The sequence below is a fragment of the Phoenix dactylifera genome, chromosome 16 (genome assembly GCF_051530095.1).
Source record: "Phoenix dactylifera cultivar Ajwa chromosome 16, Ajwa_hap1_PhDact_Kaust_v1.1, whole genome shotgun sequence".
NCBI classification, from domain to species: domain Eukaryota; kingdom Viridiplantae; phylum Streptophyta; class Magnoliopsida; order Arecales; family Arecaceae; genus Phoenix; species Phoenix dactylifera.
The window spans coordinates 2,498,285-2,516,240 of NC_143205.1; positions in this window are offsets into that span (position 1 = coordinate 2,498,285).

Sequence of the window (17,956 nt, forward strand, 5' to 3'; positions counted from 1 at the left end):
TTCCTTGAAGCTTTTTTTTTTTTTTTTTTTTTTTGCTAAAACGGGTGCTTCATACAGACCGTGTGTGAATACACCCAATAAAATCAAAATACAATATCTCACGGAGTGCCAATGGCAGCTCCCCCTCCCCTGACCAAAAGGCGTAACCCGAATGGTGGGCCGCATAGGCGGCCACCCAATCAGCCGCCCCATTGGCCTTCCGAAATACATGCTTGGCCTGGATGGCCCCCCCATCTCTCATCATCCTGACTATGTCGCGGATCAAGGGGTGGTCTGAGCTCTCACCCCTCAACCCCTTCTGAATCCATCCAATAACGGTAGCTGAGTCGCCCTCCAGAATAATCGAGCTGGTCCGCATCATCGCCTGTGCATGTCGAAGCCCCGTCCAGGCAGCGCGCAGCTCTGCTCCCGGGACTGATGTAGCGAACAAGTGGCAGCCGCCTGCGGCCACAACCCTAGACTGCGGGTCCCGTATGACAAAACCTGCACCACCACGCGAGCCGCCATCCAACACAGACCCATCAAAGTTGACCTTGAGGAAGCTCGGGGGTGGGGGCTCCCAGGTGAAAAACACCATCTGAGGAGCTGCCGGAGCAAGGGGGGAACCCCAGGTGTCCCGAGCTGTCAAAGGTCTAACTAAGGAAGGGATATGGCTGATCTCCGTGGCCTGTGCTCGAGCAAACTCTGCTGCAAACCTCGATGACACCCTGCGCTGGCCGAGAGTACGAGCATTCCTTGCCAGCCAGATCTGAAGGGCCGTGCAAGTCGCTCTGATGCCCTCCTCATGAGTCTGCGGACTAGCTAGCCACTGCCGCGTCATACTAAGGAATTGTATCCGCGCACATCGAGCCCCCTGCGGGATCCCTGTCCACTGCCATGTCGACATCGCCCAAGTACACTGAAAGAGCACATGGTCCACTGTCTCCTCAGCTCCGCACGTCCCGCACTCCGCAGGGATCCCCCAGCCATGCCTGCTCAACACTGCTCTCGTCGGAAGGCGGTCCCAGAACACCTTCCACAAAAAGAGAGCTGCCCTCGGGTGGAGGCCGGACCTCCAGATCCAAGCGCAATCTGACCCTGGCTCGTGCTCTGGCTGAATGGCACGGGATAGGTCTCCCAGTCTAACACCGGCCCGGCTCGAAGTGCCCCATACTCTGACATCCGGCCCCCCACAACCTGGAAGCGGGAGGGACCGAATCCTCACAGCCAGGTGTACCCCGAAGAACAGCCGTAACCTGGCCTCATCCCACTCTGCCCCTCCTGGTGCTAGGAGATCGCACACCCGTAGCCCCTCCACTGCCTCTGCATCTACCATGGTCGGCCAGCGACTCAGGGGAAGGGTGTCCACCCACGAGTCACTGGTCACATCAATACTCCGGCCATCGCCGATCAACCACCTGGTGTGTGCTGCAACTGATGGCAAATACCTCCCGATCTCGCGCCACATGAAGGAGACTCGTCGACCGGTCCGTGCTGCTGATGAAGCCCCCCGACCATATCTAGCTGCCATCACCTGACTCCAGAAGCTGTGTGGCGCTAACATAAACTGGGCCGCGTGCCGGGCAATGAGTGCCTCACGCCTCTGAACGAGGGACTGCACCCCTAGACCACCCTCGCTAGTAGGAAGGCAAACCTGCTCCCAAGCTACCAAATGCACTCCATGGCCTCCACTATATGACCCCCACAGAAAGCTCCGAAGAAGGCGTTCGATCCTCAACAGAATCGTCTTCGGAACTACTGTGTTGGCCATAAGGTACACCGGAATAGATCCCAGCACTGCTCTGACCAATGTCACTCTCCCCATCATGGATAGGGAGGATGCCCTCCATCCCTCCAGCCTGCTCTGGACCCGCTGCACCAAGCCCAAGCACTCGGCCACCCGTAGCCTCCGACCCGTGATAGGGACGCCAAGGTAGGTCAGTGTCCCCTCCTGCTCTGGTACCTGCAGTATCCCTCTGATCTCCTGTTTGACTCCGCTTTCTGTGCTGGGGCTGAAGAAGATAGCAGACTTGAGGAAGTTTACTCTTTGACCTGATGCCACGCAATAGTCTGCCACCACCCTGCGTAGGACCCGTGCCTCTGGAGTCCGTGCCCTAGCCAAGAGAAGACAGTCATCAGCAAAGAGTAAATGGGAGATAGGGCGGGCCCCCGGTGCTGGCACATAGGCCTCCAGCTCCCGGCTGGCACACGCTCCCTGCAAAGCACGGGATAAAATATCAACACAGGTGATAAACAAATAAGGGGATAAGGGACATCCCTGTCGTAATCCCCTCGTGGACTCGAAGAAAATCGATGGAGTGCCGTTGACCAAGATAGAAAACTTTGGCCCCCGGACACACCCCATAATCCATCCAATCCACTGCCTGGGGAAGCCGTGCTCCTCCAGTTCCTTGAAGCTTATTTGGTCACAACAATATCGATAAAAAAAATGGAGAAAGGAAAGAAACGATTTTTGTATTAGAAAGAAAAAGAATTCCAAAGTTCAAAAATAAGTTTTCCATATTTTATAACTTTTATTGAATAAATACTAAAATATAGATATTGTAAGAATAATAAGTTTTCTAAATGCTCTCGTTATAAGAAAACAATGAATGATGAAATTAACACTTGTCTATGAAAATATTCAAAAAAATTACCAATAACCAATTGTTTATGAATGTTCTCAAAAGAGTATAAGACTATTTACAATTGATATTATCATTAAAAATTGAATTGTAGAGAACTTGAGGTGCATGGCACATAAGTATTATTAGTATTCTTTAGAAAGCAACCTTGAAGCAATTTTTTTTTGGATTCAAGAGTGGTATGAAATTGGATTATGATAATTACACTCCATATTTACTTATTACAATCTTGGTCCAGTATTCATGGAATCCATGGCTAGCATGTGAACATGCTTGACGTCTAGATTGAAGATCATTGATGATGATAAGCAAATTTTAGCTAGCAGAATTGTATCCTACTCTAATATTATCTCACTTGTAGTAGGAAATAAAAAGTCATTCTTCTACAATGGTGAAATTAATTGATTGCCTCAAAAAAGCAACTTGAAGCCGCAATATTAAGGTTTTAGCTGCATAAGGCTTCAAATCTATCCCTTGGAGCAATACTTGATTAGACACAAGTTATAAAAGTGTAGACAACAAGTAGGATTGTAGGTGGGTTGGGTCAACCCATGACCTGCCCTAATCTTGGCCTTATTAGACCTGACCTTATTTATGTTGGAAGGCCCATGGGTTCAGTTGGATTCAAAAATTAAATCCGTTCTAAACTTGAAGTTAGATTTGGGTCTTGTCTGTTTCAACGCAACCTAACCTAACTTGGTCTGTGTATTATCTGAATCTAATTTGGGGCCATACAAAATAGGCTTGATCCAACTCGAACCTTATCTTGTCTAACCCTAAAATCTGAATCAAATAAACCTCTTATTCTTTACTATAAATATCTTTTCTGATTCATTGAATGAACTCTCATTTAAACTAGTTGCTCTTTTCTCATCCCAACAGCTGCATCTATGATGTATTTCACTTACTTACATATATTTAAATATTCATATTTCATTGTTTGTTTTGGTAGATTCTCATTCATAATACCCTCAAGTATATGAATATATATTTTAAAGATAATAATTTGTAATCTTAAGAATGATCAATTACTTGGATGTAATTATAAGTTTTTGGATGAAAATTCAAGTTTAAGTTAGCTCTTTTAGTTTTATTTAATTTTTTAGTATTTTAATTTAACTATTTATTTTTATTTTTTAGCTATAAAAAAAATAACTACATGCTTGATTTGAATTGCAAACCAAACCTACCTCGGTTTGGGCCCAAATCTGAACAATTCAGGTGGATATAGGTTATACTTGACTTGGATCAGACCTGAGTGGCTTGTGGGTAAGGATATGCCAAGGTTGGATAGGATCAATTTAAGGGTAAAATTGAAACCAAACCGATTTAAATTAGTTTCCTAAAATTAAAACCGACACCAAACCAATCGTTTATAAAAAGTGAATGAAATTGAATTGAAAAATTCATTTTGGTTTTAGTTTGGTTTATTGGGTTGCAGAAAACTAATTTTAGGTCTGTCGTATTAGGTTGAGAAGATATAGGAATTACTAACTTGAAACCTCTCTTTATTGTATTTCTCACTAGAAAGGCATTAGAATAGGAAGTCAATCCATCAATTAGAAAATAGAAAAAAAAACTAAAAAAATAGAGAGGAAAGAAAGTGGTAAGGACCCGATAAGGAGGTTTCTAGTGCCGAGCTTTATGAGGGATTAGTGAGGCTTGAAAGAGATGAGACACACAATGAGGCATGAGGGCTTGAAAGAGATAAGATATGCCATGAGGTACGAGAGAGACATCTCCCCTACGTCATGGCCGCTCCAACTATCGAGAAATGACATTGTTGGCCTGTCATCTTTGAATTAGCGGAATGAGGGGGCTCCAATGGTTGTGACAATACAAACACATGAAAGGAGAAGAAGAGATGGTGAGAGAGAGGTTGATGGGCGGTTGTTCGAGTGGAGAGGAGAACTGCAAAAAAGAATATGGGTTAGGGTTGAACCACTAAAGGGACAATACAAACACATAGGCATATATATACATATACATATACATATACATATATATATATATACATACATATACATATATATATATATATATATATATATATATATGTGTATGTATGTATGTATGCATACGTATGTATGTATGTATGTATGTATTATATTAGTTTTTCGTTTTGGGTTGGTTTTCTAAAAATCTGAACCAAAACCAAATGGAATATTTTAGTTTGAAATTTTTTAAAATTAAAATTAAACTGATTATAGAAAAATGATTTAAATTTAACCAAAGTGGCTAGTTTGGTTTGCATTTATGGTTTGGTTAGTGTTTTGCACACCTCTACCATTGGGTCTAAAATCATTCTCATGGACCTAACTCAACCTATTCGACTTGACCTAATCAACTCGTGGATTGGGATCGGGTTTAAAATCATGATATAAGATTGGGTTTGACTTGGGTCAAGCATGCCTGATCTAACCAACTAGGTCGGTTCATGGGATGGGAGGCCTGTACAGCCAACTCAAGCATGAAGCCTTTTGGTTGAGCTTGGGCTAAGATTTTAGGCTCAGCAGGCCAGGCCAAGCTTAGAAAATAAGCTTGTTTATTAAATAGGCCGAGTTAGGGATTAAAATCGGCCTCGAGCCAACTTGGCCTAGTTATTTTAAATCCTAGGCTTTTATGACTAAAGCTTAGGTTTTGTTAATACATAAACTTAATGGTAGAAGATCCGTAATCTTAGAGTATATAATTTTAGTTATTGAGTATTAAAATTGCTTTAAAATTCTTAGTTATTTATATTTAAGAAGCCCAAGGCTTGGCCCAAAACTTGAAGCATGAGTGAGGGCATGGCTTGGGCCTGAAAAGTAGGCATGAATTTCGAGCTTGAGTCTAAGTAAATTGTGTTGATTTTTGGGCAAAGCTTCATCCAACCTCTTTTGAACGTTTTTAAAATCTATTTCTGGTGTTTTGATGTGTAATAAGAACAAAAACAAGTAAAGGAGAAGAAGTAAGAAACTAAAAAATCAACACAAAATAATAAGCCCAAACAATAGTGAATCCAAACTATATATGTAATCTTTCAATTTTCAAGTCAGATTTTCTATTAGAGAAGCTAGATCAATGTGATCAACTTTAGAGGAGGCCATGACAATGGTTCGGGATGTAAGGCAAGAAAAAGTTGGAAAACTAAAAGAAAAAGATGGGTAAGGATGACTAATGGACCTCGAGCTTAAATAAATATTGAGAGTACTACCTGGGAGGGCCTAAAGGTGAGGCACCTTTTCTAATCCTAGGCATGGAGGCATAGTCTTATACTCCTTATGTAGAAAGGGCTTAAGCCATGTATAGGTGCGTGGTGGCTTGCCGGAGTTCTAGAAAACGAAAGTTTAGTCCTCCCCAGTCGTGCACATCCTAAAATACTATAATTAGGCTTTAGATAGCACAAAGACATTTTAAGAGATTAGATCAAGGGTCTTGAATCCTAAATAGTCACTTACATTTCCAGGAAAAAAAATAAAAATCTATGCATTAAGCTAAAATAGGCAAGAAAAAAGAAACACAAGTAATTATATCATTTAGGAGAAAGAAATTTCATTCATTTCAAGTCAATTACATGTTATTGCTTAAGATCATAAGACCAAAGTAAAGAAAACGCAAGTTGAAAAGGAAATGGAGCTTCTTTAATGGTTGATCGGCACAATTCAACTTGCTTCCTTCTATTTGGAGAAGATCCTAGAGAGATTTTCCTAGCTTGGACTTTTTTTTGCTTTAAGCCTTCCTAGATCTTAGGTAGGGGTTGCTCTTTAGGTTTGGAAGATCTTAATCTTAGAAAATTAAGGTAGAAGAAAGAAGAGGGGAAGCTAAAGGAAAGTGAAACCTAAGCTTGAGTTAAGAGGAGGGATCAAAGAACTAGAAGAGACTAAGCAAAGAGTCAAAGAATATGAGAGTGGTCTGATTCTCTCCTCAAAGAGGGTATTTAGAGCTGAAGGAGGGAAGAATGAATTGTGGCATTTGAAATTTTTTAAATTGGAGAGGGGTAAAGATGATGCCAGGTGGTAATCAATTATTGGCTTAAGAAGAGAGCTATAGATCAAGGCTTTGTTCAGTAAATCGGATCCTCTTCTAGATTTAATAGCTAGATGTTTTTCTTTCTTTGAACTTTAAAAAGAAAAATTAATTATTGCACAAAAATATCATATTTGTTTGATATTCTCCCTATTTTGTTTATTGTTTTATAATTTTTGGAAGGATTTTTAGGTTTTTTTGGTGATTTTTGCTAGTAGGAGTAGAAATGTCTAAAAAATGTGAAATTTTAGCTGGACACTAAAGCTGTGGGGGAGGCCACTTTTCAATTTTCAATCTAATATGATTTTGTTTGATCTAGTTTCAAAAATTATTAAATTTATACTCGAAAGTGGGGCTAATCAATTTGCATATGCGGAAAATTGATCAAATTAGGTTTGGATAAGTCTAATTAGACACTAAGATCATTTATTTAGATGGAGGTGTAATAGTTTGGGAATCAGATCATGTTAGTTGACGGACTCTTTAGGGATTTCGTCAAACCCTGCTCTTTTTGAAGATTTTGAATTTAAGGAGACTTTGATTACTTCTTTTATAATAAAAAATTTGATAGAATACATGGTGAATCCATACGATCAATTTGATCTCCTTTATATGGACTACCTTTAGAGTAACATTATCCAATATTTGGACGTAATACTATGGTTGCAATTAATTATTATAGAGTTAATTTTTGAGACTTGACAATCTATTTTGCTAGACAACCTACCGCATACTTCTTAATTACATGTTTTAAAATTAGCCATGAGGATGTTATAATATTTGAACCAAGAGGGCAATTAGGAGCAAGAGATGTATCCAAATCTTTGGATTGTAAAATTTTTAAAGATTATCTAAGTTGGAATGAGAAATGTAGAAGACATGGAGATATCACTAATGTAGAAGGTACTAATGATTGGGTTATTGATGTTGCATCACAATTTACAAGTATATTATCAAGAACAAAAATTATAAGAATACTTGTTACCTCCAAAGCAAAATATGCCCACTTATAACGACCATTCATCCCTTAAGGTGAGATTAGTATTTTATTATGGAAGATAAAAAAGTAAAGAGAAAAATGCTTTTTTGTATTATAAAACTTTTGGGGTACAAGAAAGCGAGTCAATGAAGTTCAAGATGTAGCATTTTAGTTAATAATGTGGAAAAATTGTGTAAAATCAGAAAATTGCATAGACAGAGCTTAATGCCATCCGCCTTTGAGTGTCACGTGATTGCATGTGACTTGTAAATATGCTAACGTGTCAAATTAAAAAGTAAATAACTTTTAAAATAGGATAATTTTAAATGATCATTTAACATTGCCCTAAAGTCCTCCATCTCTCACATTCTATTAGTACTAAAGCTTCCTCTCCAATGTTGATTTCAGTCTCATCTACCAAGCATGCTACTTGCTCGACAAAATCCTCCGCCCACCTGGCCCTTCTGGAAAATTGCCATCAATATGAAGAAAGGGACGATCGTGATATTTGTGGTTGAGGATTTTTCCAAATCAAAGGGGCGGCTACAACAATATCAAAGCTAAGAGACAATATTAAAAAATAAGATTTATGATTTGAGATATTAGGGTTTCTACATGGGTGGATTTAAATTTTATATATGGCATAAGTATCTGATTCATTCAATGTTGATATATTGAAATTTGTACTCAGTCAGTTGCTTAAGTATTGCATTTTCAATTTAAATAGGTCATTGTACAATTGTTCAACGAACCCCTTATATCTAGTTTAGGGTCCTACAGTGGATGTTAATGTGCTAAAAATGTGATTATATAATGGTTAAGTGAAACTCTTATGTCTAGTCTGGGGTCCTGCATTGGATGTTGATATGCTTAAAATGTCGTTATATAATGGTTTAGTGGACCTCTTATGTCTAATCTAGGATCCAACGTTCGATGTTGGTATGTTAAATAGGTCATTATCTAATGGTTTGATGGACCCGTTTGATTTAAGGATTCCTGAATTATTTTATATGAATGGCATTTGTGTTTACATGAATTTTTCATCCTTTGCAGAATAAATGGAGTTGTTATAGTTATTATACATCATGGTAGCTCATTTGTCAACCATCCATCATTCGATTATGTTGGTGGATCAGTGATAAGCTAAATAAGTTAGACAATCATTGATAAGTTAAATAAGTTAAACGAGTTGGTTTACACTAATGTGGCAAATGTGCATTGTATAAAGAAGGCACTTCCAATATAGCTTAGAGTTTTATATGATGACCAACAAGTTTTTGAGACATTTAGTGAAGTCAACCATAGGGGTACAATGCATCTTTGTACTGAACATCAGATGGACATGCTTGAAGTCATAGATATGACTCAATGTGCAAGTCTATCTAGGATGGGTGAGAATGTGGGTGCTAGTTATAATACTGATCATACTAATAATGCTGATAATAATGTTGATAATCCTGATAATAATATGGACAGTGATGTCGATAATGATCTGATAGGTGCTAATGATAATACTAATAATGCTAAATCTGACAGTGATTTAGTGGATATGGATGTGAAACATGCATATCCAAACTTTTAATAGTGATTTTAAGTTAAACATGCACATATACAAACACTTAGGTCTTTTTAATCAATTCTTAAAGGATATGGTAGAAGGAAACATGCCTGAATCTAATTATTTTGATTCTAATGGTGATTGTTATGGTGTTAGAAGAAGTTATTGAAAGTTTGAAGAGTTTAATATTTGGACATATTTGAAGGATCTAAAATTTTCAAATGGAATGAAGTTTGATAATCATAAAGAGTATAAAGATGTTGTAAGGACATATGTGGTATTGAAAGGATATATTTAACATTAGGTTGAAAAAGAATTCCAGTTCTTATATTGTTGTTGTATGTGTTGGTGGGTGCCGATGGAAAATATTTGCTTCATGGATGAGTATAAAAAAGTCGGAAGCTAGATGCTTGCTGAGAGCTCCACAAGAACTCTCGCATATACCACTTTTGATGTAGGCCATGACCAATAGGACTGGGGATTCGGTTGTGCATAGTCAGGGTAAGCTCGTGGAAGCAAAAGAGTTTGCCATATTTGGTTGCAGAACCGATTAGGGTTCAAACTACAAAGGAATCCAACTAGGACCTAAACAAGCCCTCAATGCACCTCGGATAGGAATTGGAATTTTCTGATGTTACAAAATAGTAATATAAAATATTTTAAGTTTTAAAATAAATTGTGACCCTAAGAAAATAAAAATAATTCTAGTAGATGGCTAATCTAGAAGTAGAAAGCAATTTTTTTATAAAAAAAAAACAAAAAAACTAAATTAGGATAACTAGCTGGAGTTTTATCAACTATAATCTTGATCCAACCACAGTCGTTCCAATCTTCTCTCAAACTTCCCACATATCCACTAATGTTGTAACAGCTTCTAATAGGTTCGTTCATAGTTGTATAAAGGCTACCATAGAATATAGAGGAGCAGAGTAATGACTAGTTCGCTTATAGGGGCGATTGCGCCAAAAATCGTGCACGACGGAGATGGAAAAGAAAGCAACTTTGGCAAGATGGCTGTGGCAGATGCCATGGGCAAGGGATAGGCGCAGCCGGCATGCGGTGAGAAACCGATGGCTCAGGCGAAGCCCGGGGTCTGGGCGACCCATTGGCCTCAGTCTCAGAGGTAGAAAAGCTTCGGCAAATGTTCTTGGTCATCCTAGAGCTACCGGAAGAACCAATAGAGGCATCACGGTGGGAGTGGGATGGCCTAGTGGTGGTGGTCCATAGCCTCGGTCGCCTGGTGCTGGCAGACTGTATCCAAGGACGTAGCGGCTCGAGGGAAGATGGAAGCAGAGGTGGTGGTGGTGCCTCTCGTCGACGATCACATCGGGATCGGGCCCTCACTGGCGGGCCGTTGGTGGTGGGGGGCCGTTGGTGCCCGACTTCGTGTCGGGGTTGGGCGCCATAAAGACGATAGTGGTGTGGTTCCGGCTCCCCCAACTGCTGATGGAGCACTGATCTAGTGAGACCATCCTTCAGATAGCTGCGATGGCTGGTCAGTCGCTCGCTATCGACAGAGTAACGGAGTAGCAGTGGGTGATGGGTTTCACCTGGGTGAAGGTGGACATCAACGCCGCCACATCGCTGCTCCCTGGTGTTTAGATCAAGAAAAAGACGAGGGTGTTGTGGCAACCCTTCGTCTACGAAAATATCTTGGAGGATGGGCACCTGGAGGCAGTGTGTCGATTTCCAGCTCCAACATAGGCGGAGGAGGGGCGAGGTTGACAGAGGCCCACCCCTCCCATGGTGGTGGAGACAGGGGGTGACCTCGGTGGGCTGAAGTCCAGTTCGGGGGAGGAGATCCGAAGGCCGTTCTTCGGCCTCTGATGGCAATGTGGATTAGGCCGTCGCGAGCAGTGAGGGGACCGCCGTAGCCGGGGAAGACGACCGAGTCTATGCCTGAGTCGTCGTTGTCTTGGCCGCAATCATCGGTGGGCCAGCCGAGTTCACTCGAGTCTCCGTCGGACTCAGACGGCTGGCAGAAGCCGACGAAGGTGGCTCGTCGGCGGTCGCCACCAAAGGAGCTCTCAGTCGGGGAGGGTGGTGACTCCGGGTCCAACTTTGGGTCGTTGCGAGAAAGGAGCCAAGTTGGCACTGGCTTTGACCCACTTACAGGCCTGGTCGACTTGGTGAAGGAGCTGGGGACAACTGGGCCGACCTAGAGATCCAAATGGTTGACGCGGTCAGGCCAGTCCAACAAGAGGCCCAGAAGCCCAACATCAAGCCTAGGCTGGGCCAGGCTGCAGGATGGTGGCCCGAGAGTGTGGGTCGGGCCTCTCTAAAGAAAAGCTCGGGCGCGGCCAGTGTGCCCGAGGCGACCGGCCCCAATGCCCAAGGTTGGCCTGCTAAGAGCCTCCAAGAGGGCCTACCCGGGGTTGACCTAGGAGTGTCGCCCATGTCCAGCAAAGCGAGACCCGACCGAGGCTCGAGAGAGGTGGAGCTGCTAGATCCGCCCACAGCAAATGCGGGTCTAGGCAGGACCCTAGCGTCGGCTTCCCCAATCCCTCCCAGGCTGTGCCGGAGAGCAGCCTAGTGGAGGGGCCAGACGTGGGAGGGTTCGTGTTGCCCGGAAGCAGGGTTGCAGTGGCCCAGGTGAGCCGGGTGACTCAGGGGCAGCGGTGCAAGCGGCGGGTTGTGGCTGTGGTGGCTGCCGGCAGGGAGGCTATGAGCAGGGCGATGGTGGTCATGGGTCACCCCACTGTTGTGCAATGGGGGAAGGCTGCAGTGATGAGGGTGGTATCGAGCGTGAGCGAAGAAAGTGAGCAGCGAGTTGGGCCGGCCCACGATGGATTGGAGGACCCTGAGGCTCTAGGGGTTACAATCAGGGCCCATTCATCAAGGTAGTGCACCATGAATATTCTAACATAGAATTGTAGGGGGGCAGCCAAGCCTTCCTTCATGTTTTCATTTAGGAGACTGACCTAGGTGAATGACCAGAAAATTTGCTTCATATGTGAGACACGATTGTCTGGAGACGGTCTCCGTCGAGTGCAGCATCGCTTGGCAGCTGATTGGGAGTCCTTTACAATGGAGTTCCAAGGATTGGCTGGAGGCATCTTGGTGTTGTGGAAGCAGGGAGTAGCCACTATGGATGTTTTCCGCAACTGCTTACAACAGGTTGTAATGGTTATTTTAGAACCTAATGAAGCTCCATGGGTCTTATGTGGTGTGTATGCTAGTACTGACTATAGAGTAAGGAGAGTTTTCTAGAATAAGATCACTTACATGGTTTTCCAGGGCATTCTGATAGGAGTGGTGGATGACTTCAACTGTATCCAGGGGCCCAATGAGAAAAGGGGTGGCAGGGCTTACACCTACTCAATGGACAAAGGGAGTTTCGGGACTTCTTGTCGAGGAATAGATTAGTGGATCTCGATTTCTTGGGGCCGAGATTCATCTGGTGCAACAACCAGTCCGATAGATCCAGGGTGTGGGAGTGGATTGATAGGATCGTCGCGTCTCTGTGCCGGGTCCTCCTTTTCCCTACCTACCAGGTTTGTCACTTACCCCAGATAGCTTCGGATCACTATCCTCTATTGATTTCTACAGCTTCTCGCTCCAGTCACTACAACCCATTCTGTTTTGAGAAAGTGTGCCAGTCTTGGGACATTGTTCAAGAGGCGTAAGGGTGCCGGTACGAGGCAATGCTATACAGAAGGTGTCGCGCAAGTTGGAGCTAACCAAGCGATGACTCCATCGATGGACTTAGGAGGTAGTGGGCAATATCTTTAGAAGATTGGAGGAGGTGGAGGCCACGATTGCTGATCTTTAGGGGAGAGAGGATAGGGGTGGAGAGCTCTCGGAGGCTGACATGGTGGTCCTTCGGCAACAGCTAGATACACATCACTCTCTGTTGTGGTAGTAGGAGACCTTCTGAAGACAGAAATTTAGAATTCAGTGAGTGAAGGAGGAAGATCGGAATACCAGATTCTTCCACCGGACGACTATTATCAGAAGACAGAGGAATACGATCCACTCCTTAAGAGTCGGGGCAGGGTAGCAGGTGGAGGAGGAGAGTGTAGTCAGACAAGCCCTAGTCGATTTCTTCAGATCCAGATGGACAGAGGACTGTGGATTAGAGTTAGCCGGCCAAGTCCCGAGGCTAGAAGTCAGTGTTGGAGTGGCAAAGAATGCAGTCTTGATTCAACCAATAGTAGATACGAAGGTGAGGGAGGTTATCTAGGCCTTGGCGAAGGATAAGGCCTCTAGACCAGACGAGATTTCTTCATTTTTATTTCGAAGGTACTGATGCATTATTCGAAGGGCAATGGTGGAGGGAATCCGGCTATTCTTCAGCAGGGCAGTGATGGTAGATGACTGGAAGGCCACCGACATTATCCTGATACCGAAGTGTCATAATGCAGCAAAAGCTTAGCCACTTTAGGCCCATTAGCCTGTGTACCCACTCTACAGAAAATCATGGCGAAGATTATGGTAGGTAGGATGAAGCCTCTATTGCTGAATATTATCTGCCAAGAGCAAGAGGCTTTTTTGAGGGGTATTTCTGATAATATTATACTGGCCCAAGAGATGATGTGGGACCTACGCTGGGCCCGAAGAAGTAGAGTCGGATGGCAGTCAAGATGGACATAGAAAGAGCTTATGATAGGATTTGGTGGAGTTTCCTCAGGCGAGCTATGGAGAGCTTTGGCTTCCATGAGATCTAGATAGATTGGGTTCAAGGTTGTGTGCAGGGGCCGAGCTTCTCCATCCTGATCAACGGTTCACCGTCACCGTTCTTTCAGTCCACCATTGGGCTTTGGCAGGGTTGTCCCTTATCCCCGTACTTATTCATTATTTGTTCTGATGTGCTTTCATGTGCCTTGCGGATAGCTTGTCGAAATCGGAAGCTGGAGGCATATGTTTTAGCTCCTGGTGCCCGACCAATCTCTCACCTCTTGTTTGTAGATGATTGCCTCCTACTAGCCGGGGCGACAATGAGGGATGTGCCGGCCCTTAAAGGTATACTGGCGGATTACTGCGAGGCTTTAGGGCAGAGAGTGAACTTTCATAAATTGACCATCTGCTTCAGCTCGAGCACGGAGTTGAGGGCGAGGTGGGAGATCAAGGGGATCCTGGAGATGTGAGAGCAGGAGGGGCCGTGGAGCTACCTAGGGGTACCTATCACGAGGAGGAGGCTACAAGTGTCTAAGTGTTCAGGGCTGGTACAACTAGTCCATGATAGGCTGGAGGGCTAGAGGGCGTCATCTCTATCTATGATGGGTAGGTTGATGCTAGTCAGGTCAGTTTTGTGTTCCATGCCAATCTATCTTATGTCCAACATCGTTGTTCCTAAGGCAGTACTGATGAGGGTCGAGCAGCTCCTTCGGAACTTTCTCTGTGGTTCGCACGGAGGTGGCTATGGGGTGCACTTGTTGGCTTGGAAGCGGGTTTGCACGCCGATCCACGAGAGAGGATTGCAGTACAATCCCTCCTAGGGAGGCAAGAGACGCTCATTGCTCGTCATGCAGTGAGATTTATTCTTGAGCCGCAGAGTTTCTAGAGTCAGGTCATGGCAACTAGATTCGGTCGAGTGCCTTAGCAAATACCAGATGGCTGATTGGCGATGGGCACAGCTTGGATGTCATGGAGGACTCGTGGCTGGATTCTCTTCCTTTGAGACTCTGTTCGACCATGGTCAGCATTGAGGCTGTGGAGGGACTCCGGATCTGCAATCTTCTTAGCCTAGAGGGGGCGAAGTGGGATGTCGATAGGATTGGTCAGTTATTTGGCAAGCACCTTGTAGAGTGTGTTCGATCGCTCCCAATTTCGGGATGTGCTGGCCTGGATGTGAGGATTTGGAGCATATCTTGTAGAGCTAATGTCAAGGTGGGAGATGTCTTCCGCGCCCTTCAGCCAGAGTATAGGCCTGGGATGGATTGTGCTTGGATCTGGAGCTTCAAACTCCATCCGAGGGCAGCATTATTTCTGTAGAAGGTGACCTAGGAGTGCCTGTCGACGAGAATGGTGCTAAGCAGAAGAGGATTGGGCATTCAACCCCAGTGTCTGGATTGCTGGGTGGATGAGAGGGTAGATCATGTCGTGTTCCAGTGTGTGTGGGCTAGGGCGGTCTGGAGGCTCGTCGAGATCCCACAGGATGTATGGAACGGGATGGGGCTTTTCCTACATGCAATTTGGCGGTGGTCCGGCGCCCCCCAAATGCACCAGATGGCTGTTGGAGAGACCTGCATAGCTTACCAGATCTAGCTGGCAAGGAACCCTCGTACTTTTGGTGAGAGGAGTCCATCCCCGAGATTCGTCGTAGAGCACGCTCGAGCATAGGCAATAGAAAGCACTCATGCAAGCTTAACACATAGGCCTTTAATCACTCGGGATACCTGGGGGCCCCATGCTGCTTAGGGAGTGCCTCCTATGGAGTTTTTTACCTAGGAGCCCCACCTTCAAGTTTCCTCAAGGTCAACTTCAATGGATCCGTGCTGGACGACGACATGAGAGGTGCTGCTAGGTTTGTCATTAGGTGCTGCCAGCTTGATTATATTGGAAGGTGACTCGGCCAATGTGATCAGCTGGATCTAGTGTGGCTCGAGTGGCGGTGGAGAGGAACACCCCCTACTTCGGGAAATTTGGGCTATGGTAAGTGGCGGTGTGGCCTTTCAAGCTAGATATGTATTCAGAGAGGCTAACAGCGCTGTGGACTGGTGGCTTCTTATGTGGCTTGTTACTCCGGGGTACCCTGTGGGCTAAAGAGAGAGAGTTGCCTAAAGCACTCTAAGATTTGTTGTTGTCTGACTTTATTAGGTGTATCCATACTCGAACTGTCTGAAATGCCCGCTTTACACATACACACACAAAAAAAGGCTACCATAGAATCGTACAATATGGGACAGTGTCATATTGTTATAGAGAATTTTTAAAGAGAGTTTCAAAATTTATGTTATTTAGATTGTCCATTTTTTTTAATCACTTGATATATAGACTAGAGGTCTCTAAATTATATATTTTTTTGGCGTGTAAGCAGTTTCAAAATAGTAGATCATATCCAACTGCTTGGTCTAAGTGGACTCAGATAAAATAGTTGAAAAGTTCGGTTTATATGCTTCGTGGTCGTACTTAACCCGAGAACCAAGTATCTTAAAAGCTGAAATGGATTGAAAATAAATTCCATAATTAGATGCAAAGTTTTATTGGGCTAAGTTAAACGGATACCCAAATTCAAAAATCCAACCCAATCATTATCATATATGGATGTCTTTGTTTATATTTTAACATTTTTCTTGTTATTTCCTTGTGCCAATTGAACAGTAATTTTCATTTTTCTTTCCTTTTCAAGATATCCTCAAATTCCTTATGCTTCCTATCGAGGTGAAAGTACTGATGGCTATACTAGTGAAAGAATTAGTGAGACAAACAAGGAAGTAAATCAATGATTTCTGCTCCTCATCTCGTCATCGATCTATGCTTATAGCCATGTTGTTTTACATCACATTCTAGCTAAGGTAAAGTCAATTTAGATAAAAAAATTATCCACCTATTTTTCGAGTCTACTATTGGGTATTGGTTACAGGGATGTGAATTGGATTTGGGTCTGAATTTATTATAATTTAGCTTTGGGTTGGATACAGCTAAAACTAATCCAACAGTGACATTCAAACCAACCTAAACCCAGCCCCTAGACTAGCAGCTCTAGATGGTACTTATAGCTGCCATCTTCAAATTCTGATCTGATGTTTGGTTGTTTCCCTGTATTCTATCTCTTTCCTCCTCCTAGCAAGTAGCTACAATTGCAAGGATGGTGATCCTTGCAATTGGATTTCATTTAGTAAAAATCCTTGCAATTGGATTTTTATTTTTTGAAATCACTTGGATTTCATTTAGTAAATGAAATAATAGAGCAGGTCAACCATGGTATGGTCGCTAATAAAGGACTCTTCTATGTCACACTTACAGCATGTCGACAAGCCATCGAGTTCTTATTGTCCAATGCAGTGTCCACACAGACGAGCTCATCTCAAACTGCACTGGAATAGTTCTTTGGTTGCCGTGGAAGGGAAAGGAATGCGGAGCTTTTTCAGCAGGATATAATGGAACCTATGCAACAAGTTTATAGAGCACAATCGCTTGCTCCAAAATTCTAATGCCCATCAAAATAGCAAACTTGAGAGGTGCCAGCATCTGGGACTGCAGGATTCCTCTGCATTGAATCACTGTCACTTGGAAGCCCTCACAACCAGATTCTCTTAAGATCAATTTTGATGGATCCATGCTGCGCATGGATCGACGAAAGCTTCACAAGTTCATAAGCCAGTAAAGATCGTTTTGGAAGGTGATTTCACCACTGCTGCAACCTGGATTAATGGGATTGAAATATAAAATTCAACAGAACATATGGTATGAAATAAACATACAACATCATTTACTAATTTTATGGTCGCGAGTAACACAGCACCTGAGGAGGCTGGCAAAGCCTAGTAGCTCTTATTTTCATACTCGAGAATGCCTTGGAATTATAATATCAGAGACTTGAAATTTGGCTCTGATATTATAATTGATGACTGCTGCAGTCTAACATATTGCACAGAAGCAATCAAGTATGTTTAACTTCCATCTGTTGAACAAGCCTGAAAGAACTGTCCTATAATTGGAAATGAATAATTTCCCGCACTTACAAAGTCATCGACAATATCTGCATGGAATTTACAGAACATATGACCATATTAGTCAACTACAACCTTCAAAACCATCATGTCAGGCCATGCAAGAGCATTTTTAGGCTTTGATTAACCTGCGGCCACAACTTTGTACCCGTGTTCGACCAACTTCAAGAAG